This window comes from Oxyura jamaicensis, chromosome 13 (assembly GCF_011077185.1).
Source record: "Oxyura jamaicensis isolate SHBP4307 breed ruddy duck chromosome 13, BPBGC_Ojam_1.0, whole genome shotgun sequence".
In the NCBI taxonomy this organism is placed as follows: domain Eukaryota; kingdom Metazoa; phylum Chordata; class Aves; order Anseriformes; family Anatidae; genus Oxyura; species Oxyura jamaicensis.
In genome coordinates this window covers 7,303,541-7,329,666 of record NC_048905.1, presented here as the reverse complement: position 1 = coordinate 7,329,666, position 26,126 = coordinate 7,303,541, and the positions used below count along the sequence as shown (strand labels likewise).

Below are 26,126 nucleotides of genomic sequence, written 5' to 3'. Positions count from 1 at the left end.
AGCAGCAGGAGGAGTGGAAACCCTGGCGTCTGCAGGAGTCAGGGGAATCCAAAGGGGCCACGGATGAAAGCTGACACAGGATGAAAATACTTTGAGCTACAAATGTGATTGCTGGCACAGCTGCCGGCCAGACCCCCTTCTGAAAGCTGAAACACACCAGCGAGGGGATGGAAATCATTAACTTGCGCCTTTGCGTGTTTTAACCATTTCCATCTCCCTCTGCTCTTGAACGAGCTCCAATTTCAGACTTCAAGCAGCCCGGAGCGGCAGCGCCTGGGCTCCCCAGGGCGGCACCGCAGCGGACGTGCTGCTCTCCCCTCCTCTAACGCTCCCAAGGGCAGAAGCCAGGGCCACGCAGCTCTTCTGGTGCAGGAGCAGAGGGCCAGGAACGAAGCCCACCAGCACCCAGGAGAAACCTGGAGCCGTGTGCCGCTCCATACAGAACTCAGAGGCTCAGAAAGGGCCTGGCCTCAGGGTGGAGCAGGAAGCCCCAGCCACGCAAGCAAAGAAAGCAGTGGGCGGAAAACCCACAGGGATCCGGGCACGCTGCTGGGGCAGGGGTCACCCAGCGCGCCGGCTGCTCTGCCCGTGGCATGCCAAGCCCCGCGCTCGGCTCCAAGGCCAGCACAGGCGTGCAGCCTCCTCCCCGTGGGGCCTGGGTCGGGCCCTCCTGGCTGCAGGAGGCAGGGAGGGACAGGAGAGCTTGTGGAGCGTGAGTGCAAACGGCCAGGAGGAGGGGATGCGCCTCAGGAAACCCGGAGACACAGGAAATCAACGGAGAAGGACTAATCGAGTCCAGATGTTGCAAGCAAAGAACGCCTCTGGTAGCAGGGAGCAGAGTGAGGAAGGCCATGCTGTGGGGACAGCACGGGGCACCTACAGCCAGGCTCACTTTCTGGAGCAAGCCGTGGCCTTAGAATTCAGACGAGTCACAGCTGCTGATGAAATTTGGATGGGGCATTTGGCACCTGTGTGCCTCCAGGCTGGACTTAGAGCTCCTCACCTCGAGTGCTGGTCAGTGGGCTTCCAGCCTCCAATTTGCAAACATCCTGATTTAACAGGTAAATTTGCAAAAGGTGAAGGGAATGGTGGATGCGTTACAAAGTGGCAGGGTTAGATCTACACCCACAGGAGCGAGGAGTCCAAGGCTCTGGCCACTCTGTCTGGCCAGCACAAACACCGCACTGCTACCCCAGAGGGCTGCATCTGCTTCAGGGACCCCCTGCTTCATGCAACAGCTCTGGGAAAGCTCGAACGACTGCCTGTGACCTCTCCCCCCCTCTTTTCCTTTAAAATGCATTTGCAAGGAAATCTGAAACTTGTGTGGCTGGAAAAGGGCAGTCTGATGCCAGATGCCTGCATTAACAGAGCCGAGAACAGCGTGACTGTTTGCAAAGAGGGGAGGGAAGCACTCCTAGTGCCAATCCCCACCAGGCCTCCCAGAAAAACAGGGGAGGAAGAGATGGAGCACGGGGCTACAGCACGGAATGGCAGCACCTTTTGTCACACAGCTTTTAGCCCGTCATGCAAAGTGCTGCACTTTATTTAGATGATTTATTATTTAGTCAGATTAAGAGGGCCTTCAGGTTGGGCACAGGCTGTGTCCCTTAATAGGCTCTGCACGTCGCAGGAGATGGGGTTGCCGTGGCTCGCCCAGCACCTGTGGTCAAAGCTCTGCAGGTGATGCCTCAAGTTGCTGCTGTCAGGACTCCCAGCGAAGGGAGCAATTCCACTCACGATATCCCCAGCCCTCCAGCCCTGGGACTCCTCATTTGTAGCTCCCTGCACACCTTGTTAGCAGGGCTTTGCATCCAGGCTAAAACTTCCCCTGTCCCGAACCCCCAGCTGCATCTGATGCCTGCATTTACCTCTACCTGCTGCTCGTTTGTCTTCTGCTCTCGCCCTCTACCAAACTGAGCCTTTTAAATCCCTTCTGCCACAGCTCACATACACTTTGAAACACCTTTACTCTTAAAAGCAAAAGGGTGTTGTTGTTTTTTTCCACTTATTTGTTGTTCTCTATGTCAGCTGGAAAGCTCTGGATGCTATATTCCACATTCACAATCCATCCCTTTGTCATGTTTACACTTTTGTTCGAGTTCTCAGAAATAAAAAAGACAAAAATAGAGAAGCGCATTCCTAAAATACTTGCCTCAACCAGGAGCATGGTTTCTGCCCTACAGTTGTCATCAGGACTCCAGATGTACCCCTGAAAACACCACTGCCAGCTGTGGGGCTCACCCCCCGCTCAGAGTCAGGCAACTCACCCCCACCTTGCTCAGTTACACCCTGCCCAGACCAAGGCTCCATCCTCTTTTTATTATTATTATTATTATTTTTATTTATTCCTCAGTATTTTAGCAGCTCTCCACGCTTCAACCATCTCCAACCTCTAAAAATGCAATAAAAGGTGGGTTCTTTGGAAACGTTTGCTCCAAGCTGTTTAAGGACTGCTGGCTCTGGGATGCCCACGCAGGTGCCAGCTGGTGGCTCGGCCGCCCGGGGTCAGGGAGGGATGGAGCTGCGCCGGCCGTGTGCTGGGAGGAGGTCTGGCAGCAGGAGCACGGACCAGAAGCAGGGAACACCAGCAGGTAAGACAAAGAGCGCAGTGTTCAGCGGCAGGCACTGCGCAGGGCGCTCATCCTGCCCGAAGGAAGGCTGCATCCGCAAGCTGCATCCTGCTGCTGGCTCCTGCTTTCCTTCCTCCCTGGACACTGACTCAGCACGACCGGCTTTTCATCACAGGAAAAAACATGAGGTATCCTTCCTTCCTTCCAGGCACCAGCACTGCTCATTTCATTGATCCTTCTTTCCTTCGCTGCTCCACACAGCTGGAGCAGTCCAAGGAACAAAAAGAAGGCATTGGACGTGGCAGCCACCCTCCACCAGCACCTTGCCATTGCCTGGAGCAGCTGCAGTCCCAATCCCAACCCCAGCCACCAGCATGGGCATGGACGGAGCCCTGCAAACCCACAGGGGGAAGGGGAGGCAGAAATGGGAATAAAAGGGGCCAGTCAGTGCTTGTCTGGCTGAGCCCTGTGCCTACTCACTGCAGTCTGCCCCCTGTTCTTAATAAATCCTCTCTCAACTCCTTCTCTGTGCATTCACAGCCCATCCCACGTGTGTGTGTGCTGCAGGGGCCCAGTGTCAGTTCCCGGGCGCATGCAAGGGGGACTGGTGCCAGTCTCCAGGGGCAGCAGGGGCTCGGCCCCAGCTATGGGGCTGGAGCTTTAACTTCCAGCAGCGGGATGGGAAGGGTGTGTGCCCCCCAAACCAGCTCCTGTGGGACCAGCGTGAGTATAGGGCTGCGTGCTGGAGGCAGAGGCACTGGGGGGCAAAGGGGCTGTGCTGGTGCTCAGGGAACCACAACTGTGCGTGTGTGCTGTGAAGCTGGAAAGTGCTGTGAGTGTCCCTGTGCCCATGGCCCCTTATCCCTGACTGCCCCAGAGGAGGGGACGTGGCTGTCACTGCTCAGGGACCTCATGGCCCCAGCTGGGCAGGGGGGTCCTGACCACGGCCACACTTGGTATCTCACTGAGCGATGCTGCACTCTCTGCCAAGCACAAAATAAAGCCTCAGTGAGAGGGGAAGCAGGAGAAGGCATGCACTAGGACGGGCAGCTTGAAATCGTTCTGCACAAGGCAGCCAGCTCCTCCCAACACATCAGATGTAGGAAACATTAAAGCGATGCCTGGGGTCCCGCAGACCTCAGCCACACCAAGCTCCTGCTGGCCCCAGCTGAGTCCAACACGGCCACCAGCACAGAGAGCAGCAAGAGAATAACGCAGGGGGCAGTGGTTAAACAGAGACGAAGGGATGCTGCCCGAGACGGGCACTGCCTGACCCAGTCTCAGGGGAGCAGCCCCAGGGCCCTGGGGCAGCGTAGGCACAGCTCTGACGCAGCTCGCAAGGCAAAGCCCTCTGATTTTTGGACTCGTGGCTCCCACATGACTGAAAAACAACTGCTTGTTCTTTGTGCTGCTTCCCAACTTGTGACAGCAACCAGAAAGATTTTCTGAGCAGCTGGGTGATGTCTCCAGAGCAGTTTTGCATTCAGACATCATCCCTGGGCAAGCTCCCTGGAAAGGAAACAGCCTCAGGGGAACGCACGGTATCACAGCCAGGAGGGGGTTTACAAGGTCAGCCACGAGCGTGGGGAGGAGGAGGGAGACCACGTCCAGACGGCGGGTATGGGGTTACGTACAGCTGGGCACAGCGAGGAGATGCTGGCAGAGAGCACGGGCAAAGGCTGAGCCACAGTAGAATTCCTGTCTGTCGTGGAGAGAGTCACGAGTGCAGCTGAAGGGTCAGAATGCTATTTGTGATCAAAAAGAGTTAAAAACAACAACAAAAATAAGAAAAAAATAACTAAAGAGAAGCACAAGAACATAAACAAAATAGACAAGAAATAAGCAGTTCTGAGGTATTTAATCCTTCCTGTACTTTTCAAACTTTATAAAGGTTCTGGCATTAGTAACAAAGCCGGATTTATTTTCCACTCTGCTGTTTCAGAGAAGCTGCAGCACTCTCAGTTCAGGTCCCACTCTAGGCTCCTGGAAAGCCCATCCTCCTCGGCATGGAACTTGCACTGAGTGCTTGCCTGCGAGCCAGCAGCAAGCAGGGGTACCTGGACCAGGGAAAATTAGTGGCTTTGATAAAGGAGGCTTTGGGACCTGACAACATGAAGACTTCTTGGACTGAAGAAAGGAAAAAAAAAAATCCTGATTCATTTTAACTACTGGCATTGCACAACCAAAGTTTTGGAATTAAATGCGTCAGGAAAGCATGACTTATCCTGCTGGAGTTTGACAGGACACCAGATTCTTTTGCATTTCAAACATTGGATTTTTCCTATGTGCACAGCCCAAAGCTCTGCCTCAAGAATAGGACGCCTGAGATCCTCTCAAGATGTTTGGGGAAGACAAATATAGAGCTCCTAATTCTTCATTTTTCTCTTGCCTTAAAAAACAAAACAACCAAACAAAAAAAAATCAAAACAAAACAAAATCCTGACGGGCGAACCTAGGTACTCACACACTTTATAAAAGCTTGTACTCCAGGAACAAGAGTAGGAAGAGCAGTTCCCCCCTCTCTCCCCCAAAAAAATAAAATTAAAAAAACGATATAAAGACCTTTGATGCAGCTTGGATCTTAAAAATGCATCAAGACCAAAGTTTGCTCATCTAGACTCTCCTCACTCTCAGGTGAGGTGATAGCTCCCCATCTGCATGCAGAGTCAGCCTACTTGGGAACTAAGGCAATGAATTTGGTACTGATTAAGTAGACCAAAGAGATTTACTCCTGTCTAAGCAGGCTAAAAATGTTAATAGACAACAAATTAAGCACAGCGTTTAAATTCATCACTGGCTGCTAAAAGGCAAGTCACGAAGCAAGATGAAGCAAAGGAGACCACAGAAACAAAGTCCCCATCTGAAAGACGGGGTGTGTAGCAAAAAGACCAGGAGGGGAAGAGTCCTTCCAGGATCTTTTATTTACCTTGAGAGCGTGTAAGGGCTCCCAAACCCTCACCGCCCCTCGTCCTGAACCCACACCGCGCCTCTGTAGTGCAAAGCTCCTCACGTTCCCACCCCTGCGACCCCGGTCCCTTAGAGCCCTGCAGCCCCCACCCCCCCCCCGAAGCACAATACAAAGCTTAATGGGCAATTAGCGCTGCAAACATCAGCCACTGATCAAAGCATGCTCCAATCAACACTATTACCCTAATGAGTGACAATGGGGAGGCTGAAAAAGACCTGAAAAGGCCAAAAGTTACCGCAGGGAAAGTGTCTGGGGGACTCCCTGCTGCATGGCAGAGACCAGAGCATTTTCTCTTCCCAGGTGGCCGCTGGGCAGGTGTTCCCTTTTCTTTCTTTTTATTGTTCCCCTCTCCTAAAGAACTTTTACTGCCATTAGCAACAGACGCCCAGAATAAACCTGCACGCAGGTCAGCCTGCCTCGCCAGCTTTGTGCACCACCAGGCAGAGTTGCTGCAAGGAGACTGAGCCGGGAGGTGCAGTGGGACATCACACAGGGAACAAGACAGTGAAACATGCAAGTTTCATGTTAGGGGAGGATGCTGATGTGATCAATTTGTCTGACTATAAGAACAGTCACCATACCCCCAGGCTGCTCTCCCCAGTCGGTGCATGGAGCCTGCATTGTTGCAAGCTTCACCAGCACACGCGGCTGCAGCAGCCGCTCGATGGGGTCGCACAGACCAGTCAGTGGGACAGAGCTGCCTGGACCGGCACCCAGCACACGCAACCCAGGGAGAGGTCCAGGTGACATGGGGAGCTCCCCTGCCTCCCCTGTGCAAGAAAGAGAGGGCACGGAAACTTAGGAAAGCTCTGCAGTAAACGAGGTCACCCGTGTTCCCAAATTGCAATGCAGAAGTCAAGAAATTATTGCCCCATCTCCTGCCCAGTGTGCGCTCACCTGCACCGTGTTGTTATTCAGCCCTGCCTCATCCAGCCCCAGGGCTGCAGCCTTGATCTTTTCCTAGGAGATGAGGGGAGACCCAGAACACGACTGCCAGGACCCAGAGGGGAGCATAAGCCAATTCTGGGGCATGATTGCCTGCTGACTGCCAGAGTGAAGCAGTTTCTGACCCGGTCACATTTGCATGGGGTCTGCACGAAGTCAAGACATGCAGCTCCTCGCCTTTTTTCCAAAGTTCCTTCTCCTCTCCACCCTCCTGGTCTTTCTTTTTCTGCCTCAGGTAAGTTGTGGGGTGCTGCATGAGAACAGCCCTTGGTAACCCCCAGCCTCTCCTCGTGCCATAGCCGAGCAGAACCAAGTAACAAAGCTCTGGCTGCCCCATGCCACAAACAGCCTTATAAAGGGGTAGGGAAAGGCCAGAGCCTCTCCCCGGTGCTCAGACAGGGACACGGCCTTGACAGCCCCACACAGAGCACAGTAACCTGAAGATATTAAATTAAAGTGGAGACTTCAGGTCGAAGTGACAATATCCACCCGCACATCAGAGCTCGGTGTGAGACACCATGGCAAAGGATTTGTGCAGCCACATCCCAGCTAGAAGTGGGAGCATGTCAGGGACAGGTTTTCAGGCTTGGTGCCAGAATTACTAAGGGATGCCCAAAATCACCAGGTCCCTAGACCTTGCTGCTGCTTGTTCCCCACTCCTACATGTCAGGCTCTGCCCCAGGAACACCAGCATCCCAACCAACATCCGCCTGCATGGGGGAACGGAGTGGGCTCAGACCTCATCCTGCACCCCTGACCCCTGCTGCTGGGGTGCCCCAAAACACCAGGCACAGCCCAGGGTGGCCACAGGAGCCAGGGTGCCAGGGCTGGAGGGACGAGCACCCCTCCTCAGAGCCGGCCTGTGGCTGTGCTCCTGCTTCTGCCTCCTCCCGTGGAGGCACCCCGGGCACAGAGCTGCTGACCTATTTTCAGCTGTGTGGGCACGCACAAGATCACAAGCAAAGGGCGCTTTGGCTTAGGATATTTAAAGGAAAAGACACTGATGCAACTGTCTCCAGAAACCACGGCGGCTCTTAGGATGTTTATCATCTTCCTGAGAAGCATCTTTGTGCAAGGCTGTGGGAAGGAAAAAAAAAAGCACAAAGAGCAGTCGGGTAAAAGCAGAACAAAAAGCTCCATTAAGCTGCAAAATCACTTTTCTAGCAGAGCAACAAAAGGGTAATCACTGGGGATGCAAGAACTTGTGGATAAACTGGGAGTAGGACCAAGAGCACCTAGGACTCACCGCTGAGGAATGAACACATTTATAGGGAAGGAAACGAGGTGTGACGGCGCAGCGCTGCGGACATCCCCAACCTTTGTCACTGATAGAGCAGCTGCCTGTGCAGACGCATCCCAGCTGTGTTCAAACAAGGCACCTTCCCAGGGATTCCTGTCCAAGGTTCCAGATGGGCTTGGACCAAGCTGTGAGGTGTTTAATCCACACCGCAGGCAGGTTTTGGAGCTGGCAGCATCAGCTAGTTTGAAGTTAGCTGTTTAAACCAGGTACAATCTCTGCACACAGATTGCTGAGGGTGAGGACCTTACTCCCTGGGTCTCAGGTACTGGAATAACAGATACCACAAAGGGAATCAAACCCTTCAACTGAGAAAAAAGAAAAAAACACACAAAACCCAAACAGAAGTTGTACTGATATTCACTAAACTCCCCTGCCAGCCACAGAAGGGGAAGACGTGCTGTGCTTGCTGCCCCACGAGAGCCTGCGAACAGGCAGCTCCCAGCGAGCAGAGCAGACCCTGGGCTGCAGGGCGTGCGAGTCCGTCCCTGAGCCTGCAGCATCCTTGCTCCAGCAAAGGTCACTGTTGGAAAGGGCTCCAGTAGCTTGGTTTGCTGGCTTGCTTTGTATCATGGATTGGGAAATGCCTGCTCACCTCCCCCCCCGCCCCCCCAAAGCACTCCACGGCACAGCACGAAGGATGAAGCGATGAGTAAGATAAGAACCAATACTACAAACAGAGACATCCACAACAATTACTCAAATATCACATGCTGGCAGCTCTCCTGGGGCTCTCCACACAGCTGGGAAAGGTGACGTGCCGGGATTTGTTGGTAACAAACCTGGGGCAACATCCTACCCCAACATGCGCGGGCAGGAAGGGAAAAAATAGAGCTCAGCATCCTGAACAACGAAAACAGGAAAGGGCCACTTGCCGGGGAGCCTGGACAAGGCTCTGCAGAGAAGCCTCAGCTGCTGCCCCCAGCTCCCCCACAGCTGGTGGGGACCTGCCCAGCCCAAACCAGAGATATGGGGGGGTGGAAAAGCACCCTGCCACAGCACGGGGAGGGCTTGGGGCTGGCAGGGGGAAGGGGACAGGCTGAGCAGCAGCTCAGCTCTGCAGACCCCAAGGTGGGGGCTGTCGCACTGGGGACCCCTTCACCATGCCCCCAGATGCAGCCCCAAAGCGAGCCAGCCCCCCCCCACCGAGCTCTGCCCTGGCAGGCCTCACCCCCCCCCCTCTCCCAAACCTGTTTTTTATTTTCTGCGTCAGAAACATAAAATGGAGACTGCAGGGAAGAAAAACACTGTCTAAAATGGCTGAGGGAGAGGATGGAGTTGCACAGCAGTGCACGAGCACCCTCTGCTGCTGGATGGCCCGGGGGGGGGAACGATGCTCCAGCCAGAAAACAGACCCCAGCCAGCCTTCAGTGTGTCATATCACCTCTCATCACAGCCAAAAGATTCACCCCAAACACCTCATTAGCATCCTGGGCTCCTCCCAAGCTTACCTGCTTGCCTCTCCCCTGCACCCCTTTTACATTCTGTTTTTCCTCACTGTGTTACATTCACAATCCTTAGGGAAAGGCTTAAAGACCAGGCACCTTTCACATAAACAAATCCCAACAGCTAAAGAGGCCACCCTACAAACTTATGTGTTTTTTCCAGGTGTGAGAAAAGCACTAAGTTTCACCCTTGTTAAATACCGCAGCAGGAAAGCTTCAGTGCAGGGTCTGTCCCGTGTGTTACCCCTCGTGGGAATGCACCCAGGCCCTGGGGCAGCAGAAGGGGCTGAAGATGACACTGAACCGAGGTGACCGGGTGCTGCCCCTCAGCAAGGTCTAGGAGCCAAAGGGAACATGCAAAACCAGCCTAAGGACACCTTGCAAGCCGTTTCCTGATCCTCCAGCTTTCAAGCCAGGAATAAATCAGCCTAGGGACAAATCTAGCTGGATCTGAAGCTTAAATTCTCACATGAGCCTTATAGGAAGTTTTCTTTTTCAGGGTCAGTTCAAAAAGGACCAGAAGGCATCATTCAGCTAGGAGAGGAAAGTCACAAGAAGATTCAGCATCCTACGTCCTCTGTGACAATTGGAGCAAACACCAAGGAGAATGAGAAAGCAAAGCAAGGATTTAAAAACATTAGAGAGAAAAAGACAGGTAAAGCACTCATGTAGGTATCTGCAGGTAAAATTATAACAAAAAAATATTCACCCAGGAGCAGGGGGCGCAGAATATATTTTGGCACCATAACCACACACATCCAGCCTGGCCAACACTGGTTCTGGGAGCACTGGTGCTCTCACATCACAATGCTGCACACAAAGTCACTCTGGCTATGTGACAAACTCAAAGAGCCACCCAGAGCCTTTTTAGGGAGGGGACGGTCCCTTTTGGGTGATCATGGCCAGGCTGAGCTTCAGCCAGAGCTCTGCAGCAATGCTCCTGCTGCAGGACATCCAGACGGGACACCCAGACGGGACACCCAGACCTGACCTCACAGCCACGCTGCAGGCATTGCAGACATATCCCCAGCACACACGGGGACAAGCGAACCTGGCTCCGGCACAGCAGAGAGCTCCACAGGTCAGAGCTGGCCAAAAAGGGCAGGAGGGGCAGCAGCATTGGTGCACAGCACAGGCATTTCTGCCCAGGAAGGGGCATCGAAAGATAAAGTTCCAGAACATCTCGCCCTGTGAGCAACGGGGGTATGAGTAACTGCAAAACATAGTTTTGTGGCTACTAACCACCGGGGCATTCCCAGCACACCCAGGGTGACTCAGTACAGGAGTGGGCAACGTGTCAGGGTGAACCCCAGCCTGGTGGGACGGTGCCACAGGGCAGGAGCGATGCTGGGAGATGAGAACTGGGGTACACTGGCTCCTGGACCCATACCAGCAGCTGGGGAGGACATGGGGGGCAGCTGGAAAAGGGGAGCAGCTGGAAAAGGGGAGCACCCCACCAGCACAGCAGCCATGGGCTCAGAGCACTGGGCTGGAGCAGGGTGTACTGGAAAGCACTGGGAGCCCTGCAATGGAGAGCAAAGGGATTGAGAGAAGGGCTTACATAACGCTCCCCAGGGATGCATTTTATTTATCAGCACAAAAAAAAACACCCTGCAGGTCCCTGCTCCTGCTCTGGAGGATGCTGCCTTTGTGTGCCAGGGCAGGAGATTCCCTGCGACCCCCCCGTGCTCCCCAGCAGCAGATGGGGACCCCCCCCCCTCTTCCCAATCACAGCCTTGTCACAGGCAGAAAGGAGACAGAAATCTCCCAGCCAGGCTGTCTGGCAGGACAAAGGCTCCTTGCAAGAGGCCGGGCGCAGGGAGGGTGCAGCGGGGGATGCTGCGTGCGCAGCGGCTTTTCCTCTCTTTGTCTGGAAAAGGAGGTCACGGGGGGGGGGGAACGGGGGGATGCAGAGGAGGATGCTGGGGATGATGCTGGGCAGCATCACAGCCCCGTCAGCAACCAGCTGATTCCTTCTCCCAATCCCCATCCCCTGACCTCACTTCCAGGCTCCGAGCCAATGTGGCTCAACTGCGCGCATCTGGCGCATGAAAGCGGTACTGCACAGAGCCTGAAAACCAACTCAGAGCAAGGGGACCACAGGTATCCCCAGAGAAACCCCCCAGTTTTCCAGGCCAGAGGAGCCCCTGGACCCCTGTGAAGCCACAAAACCCTAGAGCACCCCTGGCACTCAGCTGGGGCTCACCCGGCTGCCTCTCACCCACCAAGCCACGGCTCTGTGCCGCCATCCCTGTGCGACGAGTACTATGGGCACAGTCTGGGCCCCAGTGCCCCCCAGTAAGCACCCCACACCTGCACGCAGCCCACCAGTACCCCCAGGTGCTTCCCATGGTGGCAGCAGTTCCCCAGAGCTGCCCTGCAGCACCCGGTGCTGCCAGCCCGTTCCCGCAGGCGAACATCCCCTGCGGTGCCAGCACCAGCAGGGAAAGCAGACGCACCTTACCCTGAGGATGAACCCCCCAGCACAGCCCTATCTCATTCCCACTCACTTTTCTACATGTCCTCTGCCAGAAATGCCACGTCACCTGGCAAAGCAAGGCACAGACAACGCAAGGCAGCCGGCAAAGCACAGCACCAGGACGTGTGCTGCTGCTGGACCAGCACCTGGAGGGCAGCGGGTGCCCCGTGGGTGCTGCTGTAACGGGACAGGGAGCGTAAGGAAAGGTCAGTCCCAGGTGTACAGACCACACCAATGCCTGGCACAAGACAAAAATATCAGCTGCTAAAATAAAAGGCTGTGTTACAGAAAGCTTCTGAGCTGGGACACGCAGGTGGGAGGCGGTGGTATTGTACACGTACCTCCCAGCGCAGCCGGCACTCTGTGCACCTGTGCTTCCTGGTGGTGTACTTGCCATGAGAAGTGACTCCAGCTTCTGGGAACTGCAGTTTCAGTGTACAGGCCCCAAACCCTTTCCCATGACATCACACAAGGATCTAGAACCTCACGTATCCCGTGGAGATGAAACACTGACAGGACCCTAAGAAAGCCCTCCACACAGGTTCTGCCTCCTTTGAGGAAACAAAATTTCAGTTTTCCAACAGCGCTGTTCCCCAAAGCTTGTCACAGTACAGTGATGCTCTTAGCATGTTTTGGCCTCATGTGGCAAGGTTCTGGTAGCGTGGGGACTGCAGGGGTGACTGTGAGCAGAGCCCAGAAGCTCCCCCGTGTCAGATGAGAGCCAGGCCAAAGGGACCTGCTGCTGGGCAGAGCTGAGCTGGGAGCAGCACTGGCTGGGCCTTGGGGAGAGCAGAACGGAAAAAGGGAAAACTGAAAACAGCTGGGAGAGAGAGGTGAGAAAGGAGAGAGAAGCAGCCCTGTAGACCCTAAGATGAGTGAGGCAGGAGGTGCTCCAGGCATGCAGCAGCAGTTCCCCTGCAGCCTGTGGAGAGGCCCCTGGTGGAGCAGGCTGTCCCCCTGCACCCATGGGTCCCACATGGAGCAGATCTCCACGCTGCAGCCCGTGGAGGAGCCCCCGGTGGAGCAGGGGGATGTGGCCTGGAGGAGGCTGCGGCCCATGGAGAGCCCCCGAAGGAGCAGGCCCCAGGCTGGAGCTGCAGCCCATGGAGAGGAGCCCACGCAGGAGCAGGGGGGCTGGGGGGATCTGCCACCCATGGGGGACCCGGGCTGGAGCAGTTTGCTCCTGGGGGATGGACCCTGTGGTACGGACCCATATCTGGAGCAGTTCTTGAAGAGCTGCAGCCTGTGGGCAGCCCCCGCAGGCTCAGTTCAGAAGGACGGCATCCCGTGGGAGGGACCCCGTGTGGAGCAGGGGCAGAGAGGGACCGTGAGGGAATGGTGGAGATGAAGGGTCACGGACTGACCGCAGCCCCCGGTTGCTGTTCCCCTGCACCATTTGGGGGGAAGGAGGGAGTGGAGGGTGAATGGAGGGAGGGTGTTTTTAGTTTGTCACTATGCTGAGTCTGCTTTGCGTGGTAACTGGTGAGGAATGTCCCTGCCCTTATCCCAACCTTATTCTTGCTTCCCCCCAGCCCCCATCCTGTTTTCTTCCCCTATTGCTTTGAGGAGGGAGATTGAGAGTGGGGTGGTGGAGCTTAGCTAGCCCTCAGTGTGAAACCATCCCACGTATTATCCAGCATCATGCCAGGAGAAAATAGGAAACAAGAGCAGGGAATTTTTTTTAAGAGAGAATAGCCACCAGTTCCAACAAGGGAAATCCTGACAATATAAACTGGATTATTTTCACAAGGTTGGTTAAACACCAGGAAGGAAGCCCAGGTAAGTCCAGGGTGAATCTGCATTACTCTGTGATGTTGTAAGGATGCCTGGTGAGTTCCCCCCCACTCACCCTCCTCAGTGGACAGTTTTGAACCAGAACTTACTAACTCACAGGCCTGGGGAGGGGGATTTCCATTTTGTCCAAGAATGTTTCTAAGCAAGAGAGGAGGAAAAAAATTTCTATTCCTGTTCAGTGCTACTTTTCAGGCAACAGCAGCACAAAATGCACATCTGCTAGAAGACAGAAGCAACAGCTTCGGGATCTTGAAGGCCTCTGCTTCACTAGATACAGAGGTCTGGGCTGAAAAGGGAGAAGGAAGGGGGGTTTTGGTTAGAGCAGACATCATGCCCTGGCTACCTGCAGTAAGGCACTTCTGAGCAGGGGAAGCAAAGCCTCCCACTGTCCTGCAAATCTGAGGATGTATGAAGAGGGTGTGGGGAAGCTTTACTGCATCTGTAAGCACCTGGACACACCAGCTGGCCTCAAAAAAGCCTCTGGTTAAAAAGCCATTTTGCTCAAAAGTGCTGGGCAGCATTTTCAGAGAGAAACAGTTTCGTTCTCAAAACAAAGTTGGATTTGGTATATACAGCAGGTATTCATGGCCTTGTCCCCCTTGCTGGGTGTTTAAAGTCACTCCAATTGTAATGGGACATTACTTTTCCATGCTTTAGGAGCTGAATACCTTTGTGGATCTGGCCTTGGAGCTAACGAGCCTCTGATTTCTAGCAAAGCTCTGGATCTTTCAGTATCACTGCTTCCTGCCTCTCTGTGTTACGCCTAGCAGAAAATAAACATGGAAGGAATTTTCCCCACAGTTTTTTTAGCTCAGAAAACAGCCTAATACAGAAAGTGACTGTGTGTGCTTGAATGCAATATTTGGAGCAGCCAACCTGAGACTGAACCTGCAGCCCATGCTGTGTTACCAGTGCAGCCCGGACAAGCACAGCTCCCCGTGGCTGGAGGGTGTAAAAAAAAATAAAAATAAAAATCATGAAGTATGAAAAAGTGCCAGTGTGGAAGGAACCTCTGGGTAACAGGGCTGCTCTGCCGCACCTGAGGCAGAGCACCACGCTCCGGTGGCCAAGCTGGCCGCAGATGCCTGCCAGGGTGTGAGGGGCCAGCACAGAAGTGACCCAGGAGGGACACCTGTGTGCTTCGGTGAGCAGATTCTGCTCATGTGTGGCCTGGTGACAGCAGAGCGAGAAACCTGCCTCTGACAGGCTCTGCAGGTGCCTCAGGGTGCTACAGCACCACCAGACCTCTCATATGGAGCACAGCCAGGGCTCTGCTCCCCCTAAAAATCCACATCCAGGAGTGGAAATTTGCCTTAAGTCTCTGAATCAGGTTTGTAAACACCATGCTGCAGCAGGGGGACAAAGCCTCCATTGAAAGCAAGAGATCCATGTGCCACCTGGTGTCCAAAAGCAGATCTGCACTGTGACCTGAATTGCTAACAGATTTTTAAAGTTTAAAACTTAAATCATGTCACCACCAGGACAAGCACCCCCCTACTCAGCTGCAGTAACACAGGGTGCCGCCCTACCTGTCCTAAAGACCTGTACATCAGAGTACAGGTCGTCAGGAAACACCTGTGTTGTCCTTCCTCCTGGTCACTTCTGACCTAGTAGGCAACTGTTTGCCAGGCTTCCAAGTCCTACAGACTCAAACTACAAAGCTTAATTTAAATTAAAAAAAAATAAATAGGACATTCAGAAAAGCAATTCGCAACTTATAAACCAAAAGAAGAGGGGAAACACGAAATGGATGTACGAGCAGCTGCTGTGACTGAAGTATGGGGACAAAGAGCAACAGAACAAGTTGCTGCTGATGGAGAGGCAGCATCAAGTGGCCTTACAGCAAAGTCTTGCTCTCTCTACGGCTGGTGGCATCACACAGGCAGGTGCTGGGCCATCAGCAGCCAGAGTAGTCAGGGCTGGCCCTGGGGCAAAGCAACAAACTGCTTCTGGAACTACAAAGCAGACACTGAGCACACGTGCCATTGCACCTCCAGAATCAGGCAGGCCAGCCCCGTTCCTGTGGCAGTTTTGCAGCAGAGGATCACCAGAATTCGCCACTGCTCCCTGAAACTGTTCCAGGACATCTGCAGGGGATGCTCAGCCCTACTGGTCCCACCTGCTACTCTTCTCCTGAGAAAACTTCCAAGGAGACCATCTGCTCCCATTACAACCCTGTCACACCCAGCATGAGGGGAGATGACTGCTGAACACTTTTCTGCTCCCCAGGCTCTCAGCCCTAGAATATCAGGAATGGGGAGAGGACGACACCACTGTGGCTAGCCTGCAAGTGTGCCAGTCTTCTGGGCACTAACACAGCCTGGGCATTGCAGGAGATCCAGCTGGTCCCACCTCCTGCCAAGGGGTGGAAAAGGTGGGAAAGATGCTTTAGGAGGCAAAGGCCGGGTGTAGCTGGGCAGCATGCACCAAAATCAGCCCCTGGCAGCACCAGGGTGTGCTGACTACAGCTTCACCTGCTCAGACATCCTGCGTGCAGCCAGGCAGGGAGGGCATCCACAGCCGTCCTGATAACTGGGCTGGAAACTTATCAGTGTCAGCATTGCCAGGTCTGTTTCTGAAGGCATGACAGCATATTTAGGCCAGAATGCTCTAATGTCCTCTGAAAAAAATAGGTACAAGCTCCTGGCAGCAGCAAGATGCGGGGTGACCCCAGCCACTGCTCTGCCCTGACCATGCAGAGTCCCAAATTCTGTTCCCGCAGACAGGAGCTCCCTCAGTTTTGGAGGGCATCTCATCCCTACGCTTCACCTGTGGTCCTTTTAACAGGGCTTTTTCTCTATTCCCTTTTTGGCTAGGCTAGCTAATTGTGCTTGTTCTGGGTAATTAGGAGAAAGGGAAACTAAGGCAGATTAGAGATGCAAATGACCCATCCCAGCTGAAGAAAGGGCAAGGGTCCAAGTGAGGCAGCCCCATTAATTACGAGAATAAATGACAGGGTACAGACCTAAAGCAATAAGGATTTTCCCTTCAGGAGGATGTGCAGACCTTCTCCCAGCTTGTACCACAGCTCCTGCTTAACAGCCCGAGGGCTGAGAGCAACAGCAATGTTGACAGACCCTGGTGTGCTGTATTGAGGGGCCTGGCACGGCTCCCAGTGTGGGGGACACAAGCCACCTCATTAATTTCCTATGTCACCCCCGGCTTCCAGTTGCTCAGCAGAGCAGAAGTGGTGCAGGGCCTGTGGCTAACTCTGGGCCCAATTAATTTACGCTGTGCTCAGAAGCTAACAGGGTCCTTAACAGGTACCCAGAGCAATGGGAGCTCATGGAGACTGTTAAGCAGACCCTGAGATCAGCATTCCAGAGATGCCCCTGCTGCACAGGCAGTTAACCCCATAAACAGCCAGCCCTGCAGGATTCCATAACTGCTTACAGACCCAGCTACAGCCAGGCTGGGTAAGGGATGAGGCACTGGACAGCAGAGGAAAGATAAAGCACAGATGCTTCCAGAAACACAGGCAGATGTTGTTTCTGCCTGGGATTTTCCAGGTCCTTCCCTATCACTGTGAACTCCAGAATACCAGAGTAACCTGGAAGCTAAGCATCCACTTGCATCGATGCTAAAAAGGCTAAACGTGAATAGGATGTGTAATGCCTTTGGTGTTACTGTGCAGATAGAGTAGAAAACTGTCCCCAGGTGATGCTACAGCCATTTAAGAGACTAAACACAACCCTACACACAGCCCCAGCAAAGCCCAGGTGGCACAAGGAGCTCCCTGCTGCTCCCAGAAGCTTCCCCGGCCCTTCCCTCATCCTACTCCTGCCTGTGCATGTGGAGCAAAACAGCTGAGATGATGTGCCACGGCCTTGCAGCACGTTTGTGTGCTCCAGTTCTGATATTACAAGTTCCTGGAGATCAGAGCAAACATCACCTGCCCACAGAGGCTGAGATGTGCTGAGGAAACCAGGAATTCATGGGAGCGAGCACTAGGAAAAGGGCTGCATCCAGACTGCAAGCACCACCTGGTGGCCACTGCAAGGCAGCCTGTGCTCTGCTGAGGCCTGGCCTGTGGATGTCAGCATCTGTGTCTGGGGAAGAACAGATCTGAGGAACATGCAGCTCCCCTTCCCATGACCGAGGTCGTTTTAAGGCAGAAGGAAAGCTCAGAGGCAGGAGCCTCTTCCCCACTTCCACCTTGTGAAGGAGATGTCTCTGCTCACCACCTTCCAGCCCTCATATTTATGCATCCCCTCTATTGCAGGGGCTCAGGGCCTGCCTGAAGCATCGGGATGTAACACAGCTACAAACCCTGTGGTGAGGACGGGGACAAGCTCCCTGCAAAGGACAAGGCTGGAGCTCCAGGAGGAGCAGAGGGCAGAGGCACAGCAGGGTCCCTCTGCCCAGGCAGTGTGCTTGTGCAGCTGCCCGTGTCCTGCTGTTCTTCCCCATGCACAAAGGCAGGGAAATAGCAAAGACCCAGGGGAGGCTCCTGGTGGACAGGGGACATTACTCAGTCAGCTCTAGCTCAAAGCAGTGCAAGGACCTCACTTCTCACCTATTTTCTGGCCAGTAAGCCCAGCTAGTGCAGCCTGGATCATCTCCAGCTACTGCACACACTCCTGAGGAAGGCTGACTGCTCTCTTCGCCCACTGTTGGTCCTGCCATGGAGTTCATCACTGCACAGCCTGCCCTCTGCCACCACCATGAACACTGCTTACAGCTGACTCCTGCTCTGCCTCACAAGCTGCTTGTGAGTCACACTGAGATGTGGGCACAGAGCCAAGAGGCCCCTCATGGCTGGAGAGGACCTTGCTGTCTTGAAGGGCTTCCAAAACCTTCTCAAGGTCTTACTAAGCACTGAGCTTATTAAGCCAGCTCTCACAGGTGACACACCTCAGGTCAGTGATGAAGACCTTTGAGCCCACCAGAGCCTTCAAAGGTGGCAGAGGAAAGCACAAACCAGCAGGCTGCAAACTGCAGGGCCTGGAGACCGGAGGTGGACACCTTGCTGCAGGTACAGAGCTAGCCCAGCCTCCCTCCAGGCAGGGGCTCCAAATCCCGACAAGGAGCTGGTGGAGTCCTAGCAAGAGACAGCCCAGAACCACACAACAGAATGCTGGGCTCTCTTTACCAGTACCATGTCATGTACTTTTATCAAGCAGTGTGGTTACCTGCTGCTTCCATATTCACACAACTGGGATTATTGATCGGTGTGCTATCACAAAACCACCTCAGAACACTTTCTGCAGGACAGAGGGCTGAAAACCTCCAGTTAACACCAGTAACGTAAACCTCATTAAATACCAGAGTGCATTCATCAGTGGCTACAGGCTAAGGAACAGTCTGCACCTCTCCTCTTGACATGTGGAAAGGGGCACGTCATGCTGCAAAGGGCATCTGGCCCACATGCAACCCCCAGAGCCACCAAGGATTTCTGCTCCCTGTGCTGCTCTGCCTCACCCTCTCTGCACTCAGAAGTTGCGATGAGATCACCTCCCGTACAGAAAACAGACTTTTCTATGAACTGTAGGAAGCAGTGCCATGAAAAGCCTCAAAAAGGGTGATGTGAGACACAAGGAAGGAGGAGTCTGCTTGAGTGAAAGGTGCAAGGCAGCCTTTACAGGCAGGTCTTACCTTGGTCCAGTTCGGTCTCTGCAGCTGTACTGCTGGCTCACGAACCTGCTGTGGGGACAATCCCCAGGGACGCACCCGAGGTGCGGAGGCTGCCCTGAATCCGAAGCCAGTTGAAGGGCCACTCCTGGTGGAGGCAGAGGGGTGCTGGAGCTCCCTGGCAGTGGAGGTGCTGGTGGTGGCTGGACGAGCCCTGCAGTGCCTGGATGTGAAGCAGCAGGAGGCATTTCTCTCGGTGTCCTCAAGTTGTTTTTTTTTTCAGCCCATTGACCTGAATGCAAATGACAACAAACATGAGGCCAGATCACTTGGGAAATGTGATCTCAAATTCCTGTTCTTTCCGTCACAAGATGCCACCACATTCCCTTCTCAATGACACATGAGAGCAGAAAGCAGCTCTGTAGGTGACCTGCATGATCACTTAGGGGTTGGGAGTTCTCTTCCCAGGAGCTGGTGCAGGGAAAGATGCATCCCTGCATCAGGGTGACCTCCGAAGAGGTCTGGCTGGCAGGCTACAGCAGGAATCATAGTAGTGCCCCCCAAAATCAGTGGTTGAAACGGGTCTCAGAGATGCGGTGGTTTATAGGTCTGCTTCTCTCTCTCTAAATGCCTCAGCAACCCATGCCTACGAATGTCAAACAGCCTGCTAGAGACATGCTCTCTAACACAGAGGGAAAATCCACATTCTGTTTGCATTATCTGCTGATCCTAATGTCAGCAAGTATAAAAAGGGAAGAAGTTCTATGCAGGTGTGAACAAAAAGGCTCCTGTAGAGACTTAGTAACTGCACTGAGGCTCTGAGTTATGAGCTGAAGCAGAAATAACAGTGATTAATAGCCCAGCACTTGTACTGACTTCTTGTGTATGGATGAGAAAAAATATCCTGAAAAAAAAAGTCTTAGAGAAGAAATCACTCAAGGGGCATTTCTTTCCAAGTGCCTGCTTTTCCCCAAAGCACCTGCCTTTGGAATAGGACAGGGGATCTGCAGGACAGCCAGAGCCTGTGCTCTTGTGCTGGCACATCCACACCACTGCCAGCATGCGGTGCTTGCTGTCTGACCTACCAAAGACCCTGCCAGGCCTTTTCCTGGACTGCTGGACCCCTTTCCACCATCTCCCCTCCTGATTTCCCTTAGCTTTTGACCTGACCCAGGCATCAGCCAGCACAAGCCTGATGAAGCCTCTGTCCTGCAGTCCCCAGCCTCATCCAGGGCTGCCACAGCCCACCAGCCTGAAGCAGCCCAAGCTGCAGCAAGCTGAACGCTGCCTTCGCTCGGATCCGTTCTCTCATCTTCTCCAAGGTAAACAGCCAGAGTGAGGAAACTCAGTAACAGATGTTTTTCTTCCTCTCCTCCAACAGAACAGTCACTTACTGAAGTGTGTTGTCACCAAGACAGGGATTTCAATAAAGTTTCAATTTCAAGACTGTTAGCTTTAGATAAACAACTGCCATGGGCTTTATCTTGCTCCCTGTTTCTCTCGCGGGTAAAGTTGATACATTTCCAAAGAACAGCACGCATTTTGTATTTTATCAGACTAGGGATTTAGGAGGCAGAAGTGTCTGCATTCAAAGCAGAGAGCAAACCCAAGTCCGCACAGCCTGCCAGTCTCCAGGCAAAGCGCAGCGTTCGGTGCAGCCGCAGGAGCTGAGGACACACTGAAACGTGGCACCTTGCCAGACACCCACCGCATTTCTGCTTTTTCCTCCTCACGCAGAGGAAGAAGGAGAGCATGGCAGTCTCAGGAGCAAGCCTCCCACGCTTTTTCTTTGATAATAGGGAGAGAAAAAAAAAGCTCAACCCTTAGAATATGCTTAGCAACTTCTGGAGGAGGCTGGGTGTCTGTGGAAGAGCCAAGACATGAGGGCCAGTCCCACAGAAGCCAGGTCACTGCAGCACTGAGCTGTGTGATGCTGAGCTGGAATAAGAGTGTGAGGGGAATGCTCGACAAAATGCAAGATTCAAGACAGACAACATTATTCATGTTAAATGTGTGATTCAAACCTTTTTAGCACACATCAAAACTCCAGAGCTGCCTATGGAGCAGAAGAGCAGGGCAAGACTCAATCCAGGGAATGCCTACCCAAAGACAACGTCTGGAAAAGGGAGAAATGATAAAGTAGTCATCTGTGGTCTGATCCTTTTTGCCTCAGGTCTATGGCTACTGTTAAGAGAAAAGGGAAACAGCAAGCAGCTAGAAGCAGCCCAGCACCATTCAGCCTCTTCATCTTTCCCCTAAATCCACCTGCTAACGCAGAGGTGGGTCAGGGCATCCTGAGGGCACTCCATCAGTATCACTGACCAGTGGACTTATTATTTCTCCTCCTTCCATTGCCACCTCCCCCCAGAGAGGACCAGAGCTCAGTCTTGCTGTAACCTACTCCCAGTTTACCAGCCCATGCCACAGCCCACAGCGTACCTCCTCACTCAAACCGGAGGATTTCCGGTTCCTGCTTCTCTGCAGCCATTTGCTGTTTCTCCACACCTGGGATCTCCTCACCATGTGCATCAAGCACTTTCTCCTTGAAGTCCCTTTTCATCCTCTTCATTTTGATTTGCAGCTCCTGCTGTGCAGTCAGTCAGTTCTGGTCCAGCTGCAGAGGCAATGAACAGATGGGCTGAGCAGGGATGTACAAGGAATATGTAGGGATAGGGAGGGGGGCATCCTGTTTTTCTCCTCCAAAACCTCTAAAACTTCAGCCACCTGGCCATCACACAGCACTCTAGTCACACAACCAGAGACGACAATTCATGGCTCTGTCTAATCCAAGAGGCCAAAAAAACTCATAGCTGATCTCCGCTCCAGTAGGAACGGACCCCATGTTTCCCACTGAGACAGGTGCAGCGACACCTTTCTTGCTGGGAGGAAGTCAGATTTGGCACAGCCTGGAAACTGCTGCTCACCTGGCAGTGATAGGAACTGTGTTTTTCAATTACATCCCATCACAGCTTCAATTTCCCATCAGACAAATTGCAGGTGACTGCCTGACTGGCTGTGAGCTCAAGAGGCAGGGAAGCCCCATGCCCACAGCTCAGATGTTGTTTTCCCTCACTGTGACAGATGCAACGTTTTTGTTAATTAAGATGCAAACACATGCTCTTCCTCTGTCAGAGGTCAAGCATAATGTGTACAGCAGTAATTAATTATGCAGAAGTGACTGGCAGCACTTGTAGTCCAGCATCAGGTACAACAGGCTTTATGTTGATTCCTGCTGTCCTAGCTGTTACCCGACTTCACCATCAGCCAAAACCCTTTTTCTCCAGTTCCATCACTCTGGCTTCATCTGGTTTATCAATCCAGTTATCTAAAAAGGAAAGGAAGGGAAAGACAATTAAAGAAAAAACACTGTTGTAAACACATTCCCCTTTTCTTTCCCCCGTATTGCCACAAGCCCCGTGATGCCCCACACCACTCCCTGCAGGGCCGTGCTCTGCCCCGGCCAGCAAACCCCATCTGCCCACTGTCGTACTGCTACTGCAGCACCTCTGCCTGCAGACTGACTTGCCCTTCCCCGCGGGAGGACGCTGTGAGATATTGGCTTCTTTTGGAAGCTGCTGTCAATAAAAACACTGAACCCTGGCAGCACTCCCAGCCTAGACACAGCAACATTCTGGATCTGATACAAGTGGCATTGCTGTGCCCCAAGCCATGGGAGGCATGCCCCAAAGGGGGTAGTGAAAGCAGCCTGGAGCCCTGTCCTATGTGCAGGGTAAGGGTGGGAGCAGAAAACAAATACCAAGACAACAAACAGCTCCGCTTGAGGAAAAACCATGGGGAGAAAAAGCTGAAAGCTTTGATGACCAACAGCTCCAGTGAGGACAGGGATGAAGAAACAGGGTTTGCTCTAGAACCATGATCGACAGGGCAGGTTTCATCTGCACTACAACCAATAAGGGACTTACCCACCAGCCACTCAACGTTCCTGGCGAGGTGCTTGCATGCAAAGCCAGGAGCAGCTGTTCCTGTACAGCATCATTTGTGAGACACATTTGCCAATCAGCTTGTAACTGTGAGGAGGAGACAAAGCAACAAAGCATTAATATTCCCACAATGAGGTATTTGTTGGCAAGCTTTTGTAAGTGTGCTAAATCAGAATCTTTAAAGATTTCAGAGAATAAGGCCACATGAATAAGGAAAACAGAAACGATTCTCCATGATGGACGAGCTGGCAAGCAAGCTAGCCAGGACTTCTCCAAGTAGAGATATGGTGAAGAGAGGGGAAAAAGAAAAGAGAAGTCAAACGAGCATGGGAAGGATGCAGAGGATTCTGTTCACTCTCTACTGAAAAAGGCTGGGGCCACCTGAATAATAGAATGACTCGGGTTGGAAGGGACCTCAAAGATCACCTAACTCCAACCCCCCTGCCATGGGCAGGGATGTCACCCACTAGACCAGGCCAAGGCCCCATCCAGCCTGGCCTTGAACACCTCCAGGGATGGGGCATCCACAACCTATCTGGGCAGCAGATCTGCAAGATCAAAAACCAGCCTTTTAGTAAGCCTTCACTCAAAATTGGAATTCATTTTTCAGTTTTGGCACCTCTAGCGATATAAGGCAATGCTGTAACATCAGGGATTTCTTAATAGACAAATATTTTTTACTGAACAAAGAATACTTTCAGGAACATATAAAAACTGTTTAGAGATGTGTCATGGTACCTAGGGTACCAGCAGAGCTCCATAGTTCCTTCTGTTCCTGTAAAACCACTCTAGGGAGGATGACCAAGTGAAGAAAAAGGACAAATACAGCCAAACCTTTACTACAATTAAAGATTGGCTTAATTACTGCTTGATCCACCACATCTCTGAAATCCTCCTGCAAGACTTCCATAAGCAACCAACCAAATAATTGTGGTGCAATATATTACTGAAGAACCCACTGAAGAAAAGCACAGCAGCTGTGAAACACCCTCCCCGCCCTTGGAGCCATGCTCAGAAGCAAGGCACCATTTACCATTTAGGACAGACGCTATTACACATGGGTGGTGCCAGATACAGCTACTATTAAGCTTATCCAGTATTTGCAGTTTCATTTGAGAGCTAAAATCCACTGGGAGAGAAACCAGAGATGTGGCTCTACCCAAAAACTGCTTTCAGCCTATGGAGGTGAGTTTGCTTTTCTCTTTCTCCTAAACACTCTCAGAAGAACAATCCACTTCCCAGGTAAGCCCCAAAACTATTTATGGGGTTTCAAGAAAAGAGAGAGCAATTCAGGTGCTGTTAAAAATAAAAATAAAAAAAAGAAAAAGAAAAAAGGTACTCAGAGCTACAAACAGAAACCATTTTCAAAACACTAATGGAAAAACCTAGAAGCAGAATTAGAAGCATCCCCCAAACCTCAGCAGGTGAGACTCCCCCCAGGACCACAAACACCACGGCTGGCAATCGCCTCCCAGCACTCTGCACCGAGGAAGGAGCCACGTACCTCCGCATCCAGAGGCACGCAGCGTGTCTCACGGGTAGCTATTCGGTGCTGCCTGACCTGGTCTGACAACCGCTTGCAGGGGACCCAGCCTTCAGCCACCTTCATCCTGCCGTGCCAAGCCGGGGTGCAGCCGTGTGGGCTCAGACACGCATCACCAGTGGGGAGCTGGGATCAGGTCACAATTAATTAATTCCCTGCGGTGTGGAGCTGCCCAAAGCAGGCACATAGTCACTGCTGCGGGCACTAAGATGTTTTTGGTTATGTATTGTTTTGAACTGGTAAAGCACAGTAGAACATAGTTTGTGACCTGTTGAGAATTAGCCCCGAAATAGCAGGGGCAAGGGCAAAGCTTGCAGATTTAAAAGTTAATTGAGTCAAATTAGTATTAAACATACACCATTATGAGATTAGGCTGAAGGCTGACAGCAAGGTACAAAGACATCTAATGCCTAGGTAGAAATCCTTGACACTTCCTCTATTTTAGTCCATAAAACGATAATCCAAAGAGCTACAATAAACCTTTTAAACAGCAAATAAAAAGCAAACTAATGAGGAAGGAAAGGTCTTGGCTCCGTCCAAGCCCAAGCAGGGGATAGGAGGCTGACATGGGGAGTGGACAGGCTCCAGGGGCACCAGAGCCCTCCTGGCCCAGCTGCACCACGTGAGCAGGGCACAGTCCTGAGCCCCGAGGGAGGGAGCATTGCTCAGTGCATCAACCCTGTGTTTTTAAAACTTACCTTCCCCTACAATGGATGTGATTTCACAGAGCTGGGTTTTGGCTGGAAGAGGTGAGTTTGTTGTTTTCTTGATTCCAAAAACACAAACGGGGGAAATCTGCCTTCCAGCCCACTCTGGGCAGCGGAGAGCAGAAACAGGAAAATCCTACCCACAGTGCGGGGTGTGGATCACATCAAAGGCTGCCGAGTGAGATGAACAAGAAACAAGAAGGCATCATTAGTTTCTGTGCACCACTAGGAAAACTTGTTCTATAATTATTAACCATTGTCCAATCCAGCATTTCCAGGAACTGTAAAAGGAGATTTTATGAGCACAAAGCTCTTTTAATCAAGGGGAAAACAGCTCTTAAATTACCTGATCAGAGCCTGAAGCCCCCCAGTTTTCTCACTGAACTGCAGACTAAAGGCAGAGACCAGTCAGTGCCTTGCCTTTCCCTCCTCAGAGGACATGAAGATTTCTGTCAGCACCACCCGGACACTCAGTCACTTCTGAGCGAGCTCAGCAGCTCCCAGAGCTGAACACCATGGGATGGCTGGGCAGGGTGAGGAGCAGGAACCAGCCACCAACCTGTTGTCACCGTCCCACCGAGCCAGGCTGGGGCTCTGCCTGCTCTCTCAGCACCACAGGCGAGCTCTGGAGAAGCTTCCGAGGCCGGACTTGGGGCTTCCATTGATGGAAACCTGAAACAAAATGATAGCGAACAGCATGAGTGTGACAGTGCTCGTGTATTTTGGTACTGGACAGGATCCTGAAGGCAAGGTAAGGAATAAAAATAGACCAGCTTAACTAAGTGTTCTGAAGAAAATTAGTTTAATTCTATTAATTATAATTGATTTTAATAATTATTTTTGATTATTATTTCTAACATCACATG

General features: G+C 52.5%; 1 long non-coding RNA gene across 3 annotated transcripts in view; it reads right to left on the bottom strand.

Moving 5' to 3' along the window:
* LOC118173903 overlaps window positions 1-24,665 on the bottom strand; it is a 33,896-nt gene extending 9,231 nt beyond the window's left edge. The window contains exons 1-5 of one of the 3 annotated variants that reach the window (XR_004754435.1): window positions 24,572-24,665; window positions 22,993-23,097; window positions 21,994-22,394; window positions 21,509-21,683; window positions 19,094-19,361 (exon numbers count right to left, since the gene is read on the bottom strand). This is a non-coding gene — a long non-coding RNA (uncharacterized LOC118173903). Of the gene's footprint in view, window positions 1-19,093; window positions 19,362-21,508; window positions 21,684-21,993; window positions 22,395-22,992; window positions 23,106-24,571 lie in introns of those variants that run through there. The other 2 variants (XR_004754434.1, XR_004754436.1) reach the window with 2 other exon arrangements.
* Between the last annotated feature and the right edge of the window lie 1,461 nt (window positions 24,666-26,126).